This window comes from Vulpes lagopus, chromosome 1 (genome assembly GCF_018345385.1).
Source record: "Vulpes lagopus strain Blue_001 chromosome 1, ASM1834538v1, whole genome shotgun sequence".
Lineage (NCBI taxonomy): Eukaryota > Metazoa > Chordata > Mammalia > Carnivora > Canidae > Vulpes > Vulpes lagopus.
The window spans coordinates 149,997,489-150,014,819 of record NC_054824.1 but is presented as its reverse complement, the minus strand read 5'-3'; the positions used below and the strand labels follow the sequence as shown (position 1 = coordinate 150,014,819).

Genomic DNA, 17,331 nt, shown 5'->3' with positions numbered 1-17,331 from the left:
CTGCTCTATGCCTGATAGCAGAAAATTAGAAGGAACCAGATGCACCCACTTTAATTAATTGGTGTAATCAGTAGTGGTATGCAACATCAAGGGTGAAAATTGCTAACTTAAATTGTGGCTTTGTGGCTCAAATGAATTTTTGCAGTCTTGAGGTCTTTTTTTTTTTTTTTTTCCTCCTCCATATTTGGAGCTTCTGTGTTTTCCTTTCCCATCTACCTGAATTTTTTCTTCCTCTTATTTGGAGGGTGGTAGGAGGTTCAATTAAAACTTTTTCATGGAGTGATAGATTCCAAATTGCCACTTATCCTGCGGGAGCACTGAGACTTTATTCCCTGAGTTTTCTCAGTTCATTCAAAAGACCAGCAACGAGGGAAGGTGTGGAATAATGGGAACAATACAGGTCATCCTCCTTTTGACAAGTAGTACAGATTGGAAATAAAAGTAACAAATCCCCGTGTAAAACTCTTCCTCAGTTTTCCTCTGCTTGGACATCATTTTCTCTGGGAAGCCCCCAAACTGCCCCTATCCCCTACTTCCAACTCTTTGAGGCTCCCATTCCTTCTGTTTTAGTAGTTACTACATCCTGTTTTGCAATTGTGTATTTATCATCTATATTTTCTTTCATTTGGGACACAGGGCTGTGTCTTGTCACCTGCCTAATACAGAGCTTGGCATTTAGTAGGTGCTCAATAAAACCTGTATTAAATGAATGGATGGAAGTAGTATCTATCTCATCAAAGTGGGGCCTCTTCTATACCTCAGGGCCTGTGTGGTATATCCATCATCTGTTGCTATGATGAGCCACTCCAAAACTTAGGGACTTAAAGAACAGGCATTTCTTTAGCCAAGGCCTTGCAGATGGCAGTGTAGGACAGGCTCAGCAGGGTGATCCTTCTGGGTTCCCTCATGTATCTGCTGTCAGCTTCTAGGTCAATTGGGGGCTGGTGATCTTTTATCTTCCGAAAGACTAGCTGAGGCTTATTCAAAAGGCCACAGGGCAGTGTTCCAAGGGGGAGAGGTGAGTGTGATGTCTTGAGGCCTAAGTTTAGAAGTAAGAGGTCGAGTGCCTCTTTGCTGTATTTTACTGGCTAAAGAAATCATAAAGCCAGTTAAAGGGAGAGGAATAAACTTTATCTTTTAATGGCAGAAGTTCGAGGGGCAGGGATGCAAGGAAGAGGTTTGAGGAGATTTCCCTAAACAATCTGTCATACTTGGAAGATAGGAAATACACAAAACAAACAAAAAACCCTGACAAACTTGAATTAAATCTAAGAATCATTAGATTTAGCCAAATTCTGGGAAAACCTCTCAGAGAAGATAAAGTTTCTTTTTGGTTCCATGTTACATCCCTTTCTCATCCTTTATTTGCTTCTCAGTGGCTTCGTTCCATGGTTAGCAAAGTGCTCAGGCCTATGTGTTGCCCTGTCAGTGGCCCAGTCCTTCTCTTCAACTGACGATTTACTGGGCACTTGCTCTACTGCCGAGCACCCAGCATAAACCAGACACTGTACTAGGAATAGAGCAGAGAGCAAGCAAAGCATAATTCTCATCATGTACTGGGAAAGATGTTTGAGTAGCAGTTACCAGTGTAATTAGTTATGAAGACCCGTAGAATTGGAGAGAACCAGTAATGACTGGCCTGTTGAGGGTACGATATTGAAGCTGAGACCATGCGGGTAGGTCAGAGATGCTAACCCAGGAGCGATGATGAGGCAGGAAGGCTATGGGGAGCACTTCATGGAAGAGGGTGAACATGAAGGAGGCTGGCAGGGAGGGAAAGAGCAGGATGTCTAGGGAACTGGGAGAAGGAGAGGGGGTGTGCAGATCAGGTCTCCCAGATCTGTGTGGGTCTTAAAGGCTCTTTCCTAGGAAGGATGAAAAGCTGTTTAAGCATTTTAAATAGGGAAAGATATAACCTGATTCACACTGAAAAAATCTTCCTGGGCTGCATAGAGAACAGATGGGAAGTGTGTAAGACTGGATATAAATCCACTCTTTTCCCCACCATCAAAACCCCATGCTCCAGTTCCTCAAAAAATTAAAAATGAAGGGCACCTTGGTGGCTAGTGGTTGAGTGTCTGCCTTTGGCTCAGGGTGTGATCCTGGGGTCTTGGAATCAAGTCCCACATGGGGCTCCTAGGGAGCCTGCTTCTGCATCTGCCTATCTCTCTGACTCTCTCTCACTATCTTTCATGAATAAATAAATTCATTTTTAAAATAATAAAAATGGAACTACCCTACAATCCAGCAATTTTACTTCTGGGTATTTATCCAAAAAACACAAATACACCAACTTGAAGAGACAGATGCACCCCTCTGGTTATTGCACCGTTATTTACAAAAGCTGAGATATAGATGCCGACCAAGTGTCTATGAACAGATGAATGGATAAAGAAGATGTGGTCAATACATATAATGGAATATTACTCAGCCATCAAAAAGAATCAGATCTTGCCATTTGTGACAACATGAATGGACCTAGAGTGTATTTTACTGAATGAAATAAGTCAGGCAGAGGAAGACAAATACCATGTAACCTCCCTTATAAGTGGAATTTGTTTATTTTGTTAAAAATATTTTATTTATTTGAGAGAGAGAGAGCATGAGTGGGTGTGGTGTGGGGAGAGACAGAGGGAGAAGGAGAAGCAGTCTCCACGCTGAGCAGGGTGCCCTACATCAGGCTTAATCCCAGGGTCCTGGGATCATGACCTGAGCTGAAGGCAGATGCTTCACCAACTAAGCCACCCAGATTCCCCTTATGTGTGGAATTAAAAAAAACAAAATGAATGAACAAAACAAAAGCCGTGTCTTAGACGCAGGAAATAAACTATTGGTTACCAGAGCAGTTGGAGGGCTGGAGAAATAGGTGAAGGGGATTAAGAGGCAGAGACTTCCAGTTATAAAATAGATTAAGTTGTGGGGATGTGACATCCAGCATTGGGTGAATGGTCAGAACGTCCTAACAAGTTTGTATGGTGACGGATCACAGCTAGACTTACCGTGGGGATCATTTCGTAATATATAAAAATACCAAATCCATATGGCAGTATACCTGAAATGAATAGGATATTGTATGTCAGTTTTACTTGCATAAAACAAAAACAGAAACCTCATTCTTCCCCCACTAACCCCACCAGGTGTTAGAAAGAAAGCAATTGGACTACATTGAATTCACACTAAGTTTGCCAATCACCTTGTCAGCAATAGTTGCTCAAACAAGCCTTTAATGAGTGCTTTTAAAAGGTTCTTCTGAAGCCCATGTTGGACAGTGAGTTCTCAGCCTTGGGTGCACAGGGTAGCCCCTGGGAGCTGAGGTGACGGATGGAAAGGGAAGGGGAGGGAGCTGTCCTGCTACCACCCTCCTTCCTCCCACTGCAGGCGATGGGGCTGGGGGCTGCAGGGTCCTCAGACAGGCTTTGGAAGTGGCTTTTCTCATGGGGACGCTGCCTGAAGCCAGTTCTTCTGGGACAACTTCCTTCTCACCCCTGACATTTGCTCACTTTTTTTCTTAACCCTTTCATTGGGCAGCATTTAAAAATCTTGCAACTTGTCAGAACCATTTACCACTGTAGGATGCCTTGCTCTCGGGTGAAGCAGAGGTCCTCCTTCTGGCATTGCCCTGTGGGAGCGTCTTGAAAGAACCACTTTACGGGTGTCTCCGTATTTGGGAATAACTGACACGTTTGTCCAGGGAGTAAACCAAGCATAGATCCGCAAGCAGGTGTCCCTTTCCAGCTGTCCTGGGTTCTGAGTGGGCCACAGAAGCAGGGTGGCTACTGCCTTGCTTCTTCCTCAGGGAGCATTTAGCCTCTGCCTGGCCAGCAGGTCCTTTACCGGCGCCGTCCTGAAGTTGTCGTTACAGCCCTGGTCCTACTTCTCCATCACGTTCGGTGTTGGGTTACTTGCAGAATGGAGTCATTGTCTTTAATGTTCAATAACTGTGCCACAAAGATAATATAATAAAATTCGAGAAATGTAATTTAGGGAGGCTTTCTAGCCAAGCCTTGTGTGCATGTACGTGTGTGTGTTTGATCTTTCATAATCCCGTTCCGAGGGCTACAAAAAACCTGGTTTTCCCTTTGTCTTCTGCTAGGGTTGTCCCTTTAGATTTGTTCTCATTTTTGTATGGCAGTGTCCTGAGTGATCTGCATCAGGGTACCTGACTCTGGGGTCCTGGAAGCAGAGGTGATGGTGGGCACCAAGGATGCCCCAAGCTGCATCTGTGCTGCAGGTGGGGTAGGTGTGTGTGTGTGGGGGGGGGTTGGTGGTGGAAGTGGAGTGCTGTGGCCTTGAACTCTGTGCTTTTCATGCACATCAACACTGTGCCCAGCTCTCGGTGATCTGACTGATTCCCCCAAGCCTGGGTGGCTTCAGCATCTTTTCCAGATACAAATGTAGCCTTATAGCAGATGGACGGCTCTTAGTGAAGAAATTCTTGGGGTAGAAGCCTGGCAATAAAAAAGGGAGATTTCTTCCTTTCTTTTATTCTGTTTTTCTATTTAGGAACATGACATTGAATTTAGTCATTCTGATCTAGCGTCCTGGAAGAGAAGCCTCATGGTACACAGTCTTTGAATTTACAAATCAAAACTCTGGTTTCCCGTGGGCAGTGTCCTCTTGAGAAATAAGGCAGTTAGACTGTTTTGAGTTGTTCCTTTTAGGAGCACAGACCATAATGGTGGCCCTGTTTTGCATCCTGAGGGGCTGTGGACAGGAAGTCTATGGCAAGGTTCATAAAACACTTAGAGCCCTTTCAGAGAAAGGAGCCATAGAAATGTAAGGCGGTGCAGTCGTGCTGGAAACCTCCCACAGAGCTGCTGGGCTCTCACTTCACTGCAGTCATAAAGGGAGCGGATCTGTGACAAGGTCCCTGCCCCCTCGCCTCCCCTCGTACTCTGTTCTCAAGGAAAGAGCCAAAGGGTCTGACCCTAACTATCCATGAGAATCCTTCCTTCCAGCAGTGAATTTGCCATCTCCAGCTTATATCTTTGAAGGAGTAGAGTAGCTCCTCTCTCAAATTTCACAATTTTTCTGTTTCCTTTTTCTGAAATTGCTTTATAAATAATGAGCTCACTTGTCTCCTTAAGGAGTCCAAGCTAACAAGGCTGCCCTTGAACACCAGCATGAAACTGAACCAGGTACAGAGCAGGCGTCTGCTTTTCCATCGAGATCACTGGGTTCTCTTTCAAGCCTGCTTATGCTGGGGCTAGGGAGGTGAGAACTGGTAGAGGTGGAGGTGAGGACAGGATTGGGATGGTTCTTAGAGGAAATATTCTTAAAAATACCACATTCGAATTTTGCGGATGTTCCAGTTTTTGACTGCTGTGATGTTTTCTTAAATATATCCTATTCTCTTCTGTCTCCTGGGAAAACATCATGGAGAGTCAGAGCCCAAAGTAGGGTATCACACCAATCAAGACATAAATAATGAAGCGTAGACCATAATAATAAAGGTTAAAGACCTTTATTTGGAATGCAGAGAAATTACCCTTTTTTTTTGAACATTAGATACAACTCCATATCTTCTAGGGAAATGTTTATACAGGCCATTGATTTAACATTTTAATTAATTAGACACTTCAGTTCAACAAATGGTCAATGCAATCAGCTTCTTAATGGGTTTTTGACAAAACCGAACCAGTCATCTGCTTGAACCAGCTGGTCATTTGTGTGGTAGTCACAGGCCTGGAGTGATGAGTGAAAGTGACCAATGATGAATGGCCAAGGTCAGATTTAAGGAGAGTTGGACAACTCCAACCACGGAGCTGTAGCAACACCTCCTGCAACAGTGAAATGAAATCACAGTCCCTACCCCTGGAGGTCTCCTCTGATTTCACATGAAGTGATAGTTTCAGTTCATGTTGGAAAGCATACGGAAGATGTTGATGCATTTGGCAGGCGTGATGGAAGTGACTAGAGAGGGAACTTCCCCGAGGCACTTGGACAGTAGAGATGATGATTCTACTTGGGGTTTTCTCAAGTCCTTTTGCAAACATTCCTTTTCAGGGACTCGAACTAATTGATAGAAAAATATCCATTAAGTATACTTAGAAAAACTCTTCTGTCTAGCTTTATGTAACCTGAATTTGCCTGAAAGACTTTTTTTTGGACTCCATTCTCAGAATGGCTTGAGTGGATCTGCTTGGACTTGATGGCGTTGGGTGTAAGGAAGCTTAAATGAATGTGAGGCTGTTTTGGGGAATTAGGGTTTGCCTAGGACAGCTCTGGTTCAGACTTGAGCTTGTGGAAACGTCTCTACCTCTCCATTATTCATCTTTATAACCCTGCACCTAGCCTAATGTTGATTTCGAGGTAGGTAGCTTCCAATAAATCTTCTGTCTGGTTGCTTGCCAGCCTACAGTGTTTGAGTTTATTTGTTGAATTGGGCTCCATTTGCTGCTCAGACCTGTGGCTTTGGGGAAGGAAGTTTTTGGGTCCTGGAAGTTTTGAGGTGTTGTCATGTTTTTTTTTCTTATGCAGTAGGATATTTACCCTAAGGGCAGAGAACCAGGAAGGCAGGCATCATACAAGGGATTCCCCTTTTAGGAACAAGTGGCTAGTACCTGCACTTGCTAGCGTAAGTCTCTCCTCTCAGGCTTTGTAGTTGACATCCCTTATTAAAAAGTTCTGAATCTCCATGATTACAAGGTAGCACCACTTAATACCTGGGGCAAGCAGAATAGTTAGAGGTGTGGGTAGTAATCTGAGTGGGGATGATAAGGGCCCAAACAAAGGTGCAGGCAGGGAGTGGATTTGGATCTGTTCAGTGGGCACTGGGGTTAGTCCTGGGGACTTCTGATTGAAGGAGCTTCCCCATGGCCGTGACCCTCAGGATCCCCTGCTGGCATCACAAGTCCTGATGGGATGCCTGGAATGTCAGGTGAGGAACAAAAGCCTAGCTTAAAGAAATCAAGCTTGCTTCTTGCCTGGCCATCTGCTGGTTTTCATTCCCTCATCTTTATTAACTTTATGCCCCTTGCCTTGAATCTCACCCCTTTCCTCCTGGGTGGTTCATGCTACATTCATCACTTTCTGGAAGAGCCCAATCAAAACTCATCTCTTCCCAACTCCTTTCTAAGGTCTTCCTTCAGTCCTATATAAGTTTGTGCTTCTCACATGTAACCTGCAGTGCTCTTTATAACTTCATATATGTGTTGACTTCTTTCTTTTTAAAAAAAATTATTTATTTGAGAGAGAGTGCACAAGCAGGGGGAGGGGGCAGAGGAAGAAACAGACTCCCCACTGAGTAGGGAGTCTGATGCAGGGCTCAATCCTAGGACCCTGAGATCATGACCTGAGCCAAAGGCAGATGCTTAATCCACTGAATCACCCAGGCGTCCCTATGTGTTGACTTCTTAGATGGCACATTTACGAGTATTTGTATGCTGAAGCAAGTAGAACTGACCTACTCAAACTAAATTGTTATGAACTATACATATTAATTTTCGGGTTTGGGGATAATACTTGATTCTCAAAAAACTGAGAGCAATTATTGTTTCCATTTTATAGATGATGAAACTGACATTCAGAGAGGTCCAGTGACTTAACCAAGGTCATACAGCTAGAGGAAAGGAAGAGGCAGGATTTGAATCCTTCTCTTCTCTTCTCTTCTCTTCTCTTCTCTTCTCTTCTCTTCTCTTCTCTTCTCTTCTCTTCTCTTCTCCTCTTATCTTCTCTCTCTCTCTCTCTCTCTCTCTTTGAGAAAGTGAGAGAGTGAGCATGGGGAGGGACAGAAGGAGAGAGAGATAGGATCCCACGCAGGCTCCATGTTGAGCATGGATCCAGATGTAGGGCTCAATCTCATGACCCTGAGACCATGACCTGAGCTGAAATCAAGAGTCAGACACTTAACAGACTGACTGAGCCACCCAGTTGCCTCCGCATCATTACCTGCTAACTCCATGTCCAATATTCTTTCCATGACCACACACTGCCTCTTAGCTTAGCCAATCAAATAAATTCTGCCTTCAAAAAATAAGGCACAAAATTTAAAACACAGAGGGCTTTGTTAGCAGGAAATATCCTTTTGAATATTATGTTTTTTTTTTTTAGAACATAACTAAGAGAAAAGGAATAACTTCAGAAAAGGTGTTCTCAAGGTTTACTTATTTCTTTATGAAGCATTTGTCTGGTGCCAACCCTGTTCCAGGTACCACGCTGGTTGGAGGGAATGGGGCAGTGTCAGGTGAGGACATGGTTCCTGGCCTTCCCCGAGCTCTTGGCTGGGTGGGCTCGTGAATCTGGGAGACTGATGCATAGTGTTCCAGCTGGTGGACCAGCATGACCTTTATGTGCTACAAGTGAGTTTTTACCATACAAAAACTAGTTTTCAGAGTGCTTTGATGTGAAAACATATAAACACATACATACAATGGAATATTATCCAGTGTTAAAAAGAGAACAAAATCCCAGTGCATGCTACAGCTTGTGCCATGAACCCTGAAGACATGGTGCCATGTGAAATTAGCCAGACACGGATGGACAAATCTGTGCAATTCTACTTAACATGGTGAGAAAATTCACAGAGATAGGAGAGGATGCCAGAGGCTGTGGAAGGGAATGGAACTACTGTTTCATGGGTGCAGGCCTTCAGTTTGGGATGATGAAAATGGTCTGGAGATGGATGATGGTGATGGTTGCAAAACAGCATACTCAAATGCCATTGACTTACGTTTTTTAGAGAGGAGGAGGAGGGGCAGAGGGAGAGGAAGAGAGAGAATCTTAAGCAGGCTCCACACCCAGCACAGAGCCCCACATGGGGCTCAATCTCATGACCCCATGATCTCACCATCATGACCTAAGCTGAAATTAAGAGTTGGTTACTTAACCGACTGAGCCACCCAGATGCCCCGTGCCATTGACTTATATACCTCAAAATGGTGACAGTGGTAAATTTCATTTTGTATATATTTTACCACACTCACAAAAATGATTTTCTGGAATATTGTTCGTGATTCTTACAAACACGTTTAAGGCAAGGGGAAGATGGAGATCATTGTGGCAACTAGTCTCAGAAAGCAGAAGAGACCCCACATGTCACCGGGCAGTTTTCGGAATGCAAAAGTGTTGGGATGAACAGCCTTCCCGTGAGACGTGAGCTGTTTCGAGAGTGTTCAGAGTGGTTCTGGCGAGAGTGGAAAACTGGACCAGGACCTGGGTAGCTCTTTCACAGTCGATTGGGTAATGAGAAGAGCTGTTCTCGGAGAAATGAGAACATGTGTACTGGAAGGCTGCCTTTGCTTAATGTCCCACGCGATCCAGGAGGCCAGATGGCATTTTATGTGGTTTTCACAACTGTGATTTTGGATTGATTACTCAACCTGTTTGTGTTCCTAACCCAGCTCCCTGCCTCCCGCTGCCTTTTAGTGTAACCCTCATTCCCAGAGCTGGGTTTGAACAGTTGCATTGTTGGATTTTTCCTTATGATGGTTGCATCAGTGCCAGCCTCTCTTACCTTTGGACCTATTTGCCTGCCCAGGGTCTAGCATAGGAAATAAAATCCTTTTTTCCCAAAGGGTCTGATCAAATGAATGGCTTTCACTTTACATTTATATTCAATTCAGGCTTTATTTGTTTCAAGCTTGGGTCAGCCGCCTGATGGGTTTTGAGAGAACAAGTCCTGATCCCAAGGTGACCTTTCCCTTACCTGCTGACCTTCCATCATCAGATGGTGTTTTTATAAGAAAAGCAAATTCATTTTATATATAAGGGAAAATAGTAATAAAAAGTAATATTTGCACATTTTAGAATTTTCAAAATATGTTTCCCATCCATAATCTCTTGCAGTCCTTGTAGCAATCCTGAGAAGGAGGGAAGTGAGTGTTCTCACTTCATGTAAAGAAACTGAGGTACAGAGAAGGTAAGGAGGATGCTGAAGTTGCACAGCTAACAGTGATTCGAGCTGGATCTGGAGATTGTATGTCCTGGGTCCATATCCAGCATCCCACAATACCTTCAGGGAGAGAAAATTGAATTTAAGGCAAAGAAATTTGGCATTAACCACCATTTTCACATTCAGGTCACTGTTATTCTTTATTATTTAGGCCATAGTGGCCATTGCAACTTTGCAAGATCCCCTTTTCATACCCTTTGTTCTTCAGGAGCTCTTGTGGCTAGGGTCTGCACTCGACCCATTTTAAGAGATGGGCAGGTGAGTTCAAAACTGGGCTGAGTGAGGATGGGGGACCTGCTTTGGCTTCTGGAACTGGGCTACCCATACCCCAGCAGGGCAACTGGAAGCTATCAGATGTTACAAACCCATTTCTGTGAAGCCTCGCCAAGTCTTCTAGTAATGCTGGTCAAATAGGATGTCCTGCTGCCCAGCTGCAGTTCTGGTCTGGTGCCAGGAGCCAGTGTGTCTTCATCTTTCTGTGTCTGGTACTTTGCCCCCGGCTTGATGTCACAGGAAGTCAGGAACCTCTGAGGACATCTTCCTTCTCGTAGGGAATGGCAGCGTATTAAAAGCATATGAAAAGGGTATGAAAAGTAGAAAGATTTAAGATTTCTTCTCCCCCTCCTTTTCAAAGAAGTTTCTTCTGTCTCTAGTGCTTCTGTCTTAAGTTGCTTTTAAAACACAACCATCATTGGGGTGCCTGGGTGGCTCATGGTTGACCATCTGCTTTTGGCTCAGGGCATGATCCCAGGGTCCTGGGATCGAGTCCCGCATCGGGTTCCCCGCAGGGAGCCTGCTTCTCCTTCTGCCTGTCTCTGCCTCTCTCTTTCTGTCTCTCCTGAATTAAAAAAAAAAAAATCAACTATCATCTTTTTGTTGATCGGGACAGAAATGAACTAAAATCTCCTTGAAAGCACAGTGAGCTGTGATGCCAGGATGTGGGCCCTCTCATGTGGTCTCCCGGGGCTCTCCCTCTCCCCTCGGCCTGCGATGTGCAGGAGGGGGAGGCCGGGGCTCCCTGGCCGTGCTGCTCTGGGTTATTATGGTGACATATCTTGGAACTGAGCTTGAGCAGAGATCATCCTGTTTCCTGTTCGAATTGATTTTGTGTCCAACTTTCATTTCCTATTGTGCATTCCTTTGAGGTCAGAGCAGCTTTGTCAGACAAAAGCAGGGCTTTCTCCTTTGGAGATATTCCTGGATTCTCTTCAGCTGTGTGTTTATCTAAGTGGACAGCCAGGCAGTGCAGTAAAGTATCTGCCAGCCAAACTCTGGCTGTCCCGCCTGATGCGCTCCTCTGGGGGCTGGATGCCCTGGGCTCCAGGACGTGGGCTGGATCCCCAGGTCATCCCCATCACTTGCTCCTGTGTCTTACCTCCCAGGCACGTCTTCATTTGTCCGTTGGTCTCACTTCTCTGCAGCCTGCGTCTGAGAGCTCTTTGGGAGACAGGAAACGGTCTCATTTCAAATGTTTACAGCTTAAATGAGTCTGGTTCGGAGCTTAACAGCCTGTCTGTGAACCTGGATCGGATCTCCCAGAAGTCCCTGGTCAAGCCCTCCGCCTTCCAGTCAGTGTCTGTTTACCAGTAAAGCCACAAGATCACAAACTCTGGACTATCTGACAGTTGTCAAGATGTGTGGAAACAAAATCTTAGCACTGTAAGATTCGGAGTAGAAGCCACCCAGTTTTTCCCATGTCCTCAGCATCCACTTTTGTTCTAGCTACTCTTTCCAAGTCCCAAGGCCTCTGCAGGTATCCTAGCATGTTTGAATCAAATGGAATAGCAATGTTAATAAACCACTGTTTTGTTTTTTTAAAATATTTATGTATTTATGTATGTATGTATGTATTTATTTATGAAAGACACACAGAGAGAGGCAGAGACACAGGCAGAGGGAGAAGCAGGTTCCTTGCAGGGAGCCTGATGCAGGACTTGATCCCAGGACTCTGGGATCACACCCTGAGCCAAAGGCAGATGCTCAATCACTGAGCCACCCAGGGTCCCAAGCCACCATTTTATTAAGTTTGCCAAAAATGAGGAATTTCATTTGATCTGTTATTGTGACTTCTATCTGTACATCTTCAAGCAATCATCTTTCATCATACCTCTTGGATTTCTGCTCAGTAGATGACATCAACTTGTTTGCTACTTCACAATCAAGGCCCTGTTTCTTGATGTGTTGTCATAATGACAGGATTGTATCCATCAGCATGTTATTATCAGTAGTAGTAAAAAAAAAATCTAGTACAAGTTTACTGTAATGCCATAAAGGGTGCCAGACCTTTGGGCCTAAATAGTCTCTTGTTGGAGGAGAAAGCTGGTAATGTGGTAAAGGTATTGTCGGGCTTGTTTTGGAATTCTTTCTTTTTCTTTTTTTAAATATATATTTATTTATTTTAGAGGAAGAGAAAGAGCATGACCTGAAGGGGCAGAGGGAGAGAGAGAGAGAGAATCCCAAGCAGACTCTGCAGTGAGCATGGAGCTCGACATGGGGCTTGATCTCACGACCCTGAGATCATGATCTAAGCTGAAATCAAGAGTCAGATACTCAACCAGCTGAGCCACACAGGCACCCCTGGAATTATTTCTAAAACAGGATGGTTGACAGTACATGAACATGTTTGTGTGAATTGAGTCATGTGAAAGCATCCAGTTTTATTCAGTCATAAATTGGCTATTGCATTATTTCACTACAGGATTGAAGAAAGCTCCATAGAATGGCTCCATAAATTTAGCAACAAAGTCCTAGCTTGTTTGTCACTCATCTCCCCACCCCTGTTGTCTGTTGTGGAAGCAGGAAGAAACACTGAAAAATTTCCCAGTGTATTAGGGAATTATGGTCCTTTCTTCCAGAACATGAAGAAGTATGTGGTGGTAAACATGGGGACTGACCATCTGTGGCCATTAAGAAAAATAGAAAAGCCAGGATGTTTGAGTTCTGTTCTCAAGTGTGCTTCTGACATGTTCAGTGACCTTGAGCAAATGCCTTTACCTCCCTGGACCTGCATTTCCTTACCTATAAAAAGAAATTACCAGACAAAATGTTCTCAGATATCCCATCTTGCTTGATGTTGATTTCGGTCATCAACTTACTTGATTTATTTATGCATTCTTAGCAGAATTCATTTCGATTTGTTCATTGTTTGCATCTGGGTAATTGTTGCTTGCACACCCGAAGACTGTCTAGTTGTGGTGGTTTCTTATATTAACTGAATGTGCTGTGAAGGAAAGGTGGAGTTCCTAGAACCTGAAATTGGAAGAAACTCTGTTCTAGAGCAGGTGCTGATGACATGTGCATAGAGGCCCTGCAGCTATGCCAGATGCTTCTCCCCCTGTTAGCAAGTCCTGAGGTTTCACGGTGGTCTCTGGCTCTTACACCATGAAATTACATCCTGTCGGGCTGTGTGACCACACGTACACAGAGGAGGGGGTGGGAGACTGAAGACACTACAGGTGTGGGCTTCACCACAAAGCAGGTTCATGATGCTTCTCAAGCCCGTGATGCTGTTAGAAGGTTTTTCCGACTGCAGGCTTCCTGTCTTCAAGTGAGGATTCCTAGAGAAGCTCCCTGAGTAGCGGATGACCTTACACACTAAAGAACAAAAAAAAAAAAAAAAAGCACTCCTGGGGCACCTGGGTGGCTGAGTGGTTGAGCATCTGACTTCAGCTCAGGTGGTGATCCCAGGTCCTGGGATTGAGTCCTGCATCAGGCTCATGGCAGGGAGCCTGCTTCTCCCTCTGCCTATGTCTCTGCCTCTCTCTGTGTGTCTTTCATGATTAAATAAATGAAATCTTAAAAAAGAAAAAAAGTATTCCCATTCCAGTAGTGTAAACCAGCCACACACACAGGGGGCACATTCTGCATCGGCTTTTGGAGAAAGGTAAAGCCCTAATGACAATGAATGCTGATGGAGTTTCAGGTGGGTTTCTGTCTCATTCATGGATGCAGCCAGAGAGCCGGGCTTTGGCATATCCCCTCCAGGTTCACTTCTAGACAAGGAGGCCCCCAGATGTCACAGTGTCTCGTGCTCCTCTCTAGGGTCCAGCCAGGTAACCAGACAAGACCAGGAAAAGGCTCACTAGTTGATGGCAAAGCTGATGGGGAGTTAACATATTTTCACTCTGGAAGGTGCATCCAGCTAATGGTGCCACATGGAGTTGGTGGCATTTTAGATTCTGCTCTTCAATCCTTGGAGGGATGGAGAAGAATCCCTTGTTCCCTTCACTCTTCCTCTCTTTGGTTCTGGATATCCTTTCTCTGGGGATCTGCTTCCTCCGATTCTCTAGCGGTTTATAGACCAGCCTGAGTGGAAATAACCAAATGGCCCGCGAGCCTCTCACGCCTGTCCTGTCTCTCCGTTCACTGCCCCACTTCGTGAAAGGGAAGCCCACGCTGTGGAGAGAGAGCTGCGTCCACTGCTTCACAGCTGATTCACTTCTTAATTATTTGGTCGTACGTTCCTTACACTGTCAACCGCTTCGTCCGGCATGGCCAGCACCTTTCTGGCCACTAGAGCTAATCACCAATGCCTCAGCTAATTCGTGAGCCCTCAGGGTTTGGTCTGGTTTGCGTTTCCAGCACTGATACTCTTGACTCCATTTCCATTGTGGAAAATCTTTTCCCATCTGGCTTCCCTTCACATGGCACTGATGGGGGTTAAATGGGGCGGCGTGTGGGGGCCGCTCACGAAGTTAATAAGCAGTAACTGGGGTTCGTTGGGGGCACTGTGTTCCCTAGTTTGATGCTACCCACCTCTTTCTATTCTGATGGTTTCATTTATTTTCTCTGCTCCTTTATTTTTTTAAGATTTTATTTATTTATTCTTGAGAGACAGAGAGAGAGGCAGAGACACACAGAGAGAGGCAGAGACACAGGCAGAGGGAGAAGCAGGCTCCCTGTGGGGAGCCCAGTGTAGGATTTGACTCCAGGATCCCAGGATCACACCCTGAGCCAAAGGCAGATGCTCAACCGCTGAGCCACCCTATTAGGCGTCCCTATTCTCTCTGCTCCTTGAATGTAGACATCTCCCACGGACGCCTCTGTCCTCAGCCCTGAGTGGATTTCCTATGAAACTGATGAGGTTTGAGCATGATGGGCTCACACCTGCATGTGCCCCTTCACACACCATGTGTTTTTCTTGGGTTTTCACTGTAGGTAGTTAAAGCTACCCCCTTTCATCTTGCTCTCCCCATCAGGTGGGGATGGAGTAGCTGTGGACACTGCTGACGGCCTGTGGATGTGGAGTTGAGCTGGAGATCCATTTAGTTTCAATGCTGTGGGTTATAATTATGTGGTTCTCAGTCACTTCTATATCTAGGTAAATTCTTACTGGGATCCCTGTGTAGGAATAGCTCCCTCCTGCCCACCATGTCAGCTTACCCAGGTCCAGAGGTCCCGTCATAAAATGAATACGTTATCTGGTATCAGCAGCAGCGGTGGAAGAGAAAGTCCAGAAGCTGGACTGTGGGAACATTTCTAAAATATCAGTTTAAAAATTACCGCTAGGCTGGAAAAAGGACTGAGTCTTGCTTCTCTTCTCTCTATAAAAAAATGACATTACAAAATTGTTGTCATGTGAAGAGAAAAATTGAAAGTATACTGAAAAAATATGTCAAAATATGCACAAATGACAAAAGAAAAAATAGGTAAATTGGACTACATGAAAAATTTTAAAATTTTTGCATCAAGTGAGACCATCAAGAAAGTGAAAAAACAATACACAGAATGGGAGGACATTTTGCAAATCATTTATCTTATAGGAGACTTGTATCCAGAATATATAAAGAGCTCTTACAACTCAATAATAAAAAGGCAGCAAAATTAAAAAACTAATGAACAAACTTTTGGTTACCACAGGGGAAAGGGATTGGGGGATGGGCAAAATAGGTAAAGGAGATTAACAGGTAGAAGCTTCAGGACACTGGGGTGGTTCAGTTGCTTGAGCATGTGACTCTTGATTTTGACCCAGGGGTAATCTCAGGGTCCTGGGATAGAGCCCTGTGTTAAGTCCCACATTGAGCGCCACAATGGGCTTCCCACTCAGCAGGAAGTCTGCTTGAGGATTCTCTCTGTCACTCTGTCCCCCCACCCCGCCCCTGCTCTTGCATGCTCTCTCTCTCTCTCTCAAATTAATAAATCTTAAAAAAAAAAAGAGGTACAAGCTTCCAGTTATAATAAGTCATGGAGATGAAAGGTATGGCATGGAGAATATAGTCAATAATAACTTTGGTGACAAGATAGTAACTAGATTAATTAATTATGGGGATCATTTCATAATGTATAAAATAGACTCGCTATGATGTACACCTGAAACTAACAGGTTATTATATGCAAATTATACTTCAGTTAAAAAAATGAATAAAGGATTTGACTAGACATTTCTCCAAGGAAGATGTATAAGTGACCATAAATACATGAAATGATGCTCAAGATCATTAGCCATCAGGGGATGAGATACCATTCAGACCCACTAGGATGACTGGAGCAAGCAAACACTCTGAAGTGATGGAAAGGATATGGAGACATCGAATTCTCATAAGCTGCTGGCAGAGATGAGAAAGAGTGCAGCCACTGTGGAAGAAGCTTGACAGATCCTCAAAAAGGTAAACCCAGAGTTATTGTATGACCCCCGAATTTTCACATCTTGGCATATACCCAAGAGAAATGAAAAAATATATCCACTCTCAAAAGCTTGTATATGAATATTGACAATAGCATTACTGATAAAGCCAAAAAGTGGAAACAGTCTTTATGTCCATCAGCTGATGAATGGTTGGACAAAATGTGGTTTATCCAGAAAATCGGATCATATCTGGCAATAAAAAGGAAGGAAGTAGCAATGCATCTATAACATGGGTGCATCTTGTAGCCATTCTGGTAAACGAAAGAAGCCAGACACAAAAGACCACACCTTGAGTGATCCCACTTTTATGAAATGGTCACAATAGGTAAATCTGGAGACATAGTAAGCAGAGTAGTGATTAGCAGGGGCTGACATGGGGAGTGACAACTAGTGAGTATGGAGTTTCTTTTAGGGGAGATCAGAGTGTTCTAAAAGTAGTGATGGTTGTACAACCTTGCAAATGTACTAAGAACATACACACTAACTGGGTGAATTGTATGGTGTGTGAATTATAATCAATAAATATGTTTGAAACATGTAGATGAGAAGCATTATACAGGTGTGTCTGTAATTCCAAAATTTATTCATTGCCTTCAAATGAAGTCCAGACTCCATGGCCTGGCTTTCAAGGCATGTTATTTATATAGAACATTTTTCTTCCTTCATCCATTCATTTGTAAACCATACACCTATTCAAATGCTGTAATTCCTTGAACTGGGTGTGTCTTCTCCTTCTAGACAAATACTCCCTTTATCCCCCTGTTCCAACCCCCAGTGCAGTCTGCCTCTTGTTGTGGTTCTTAATGGTGTGTCT

The 17,331-nt window shown here is 44.2% G+C and overlaps 1 protein-coding gene across 2 annotated transcripts in view; it reads left to right on the top strand.

Moving 5' to 3' along the window:
• Nucleotides 1-17,331, top strand: part of KIF26B (kinesin family member 26B) — a 447,298-nt gene that overhangs the window by 101,161 nt on the left and 328,806 nt on the right. Inside the window, exon 1 of one of the 2 annotated variants that reach the window (XM_041761100.1) lies at nucleotides 16,479-16,497. The exons of the other annotated variant lie outside the window; for it this stretch is intronic. The gene's annotated coding sequence lies outside the window, so the exon portion shown is untranslated. Of the gene's footprint in view, nucleotides 1-16,478; nucleotides 16,498-17,331 lie in introns of those variants that run through there. 2 annotated transcript variants of the gene reach the window in all.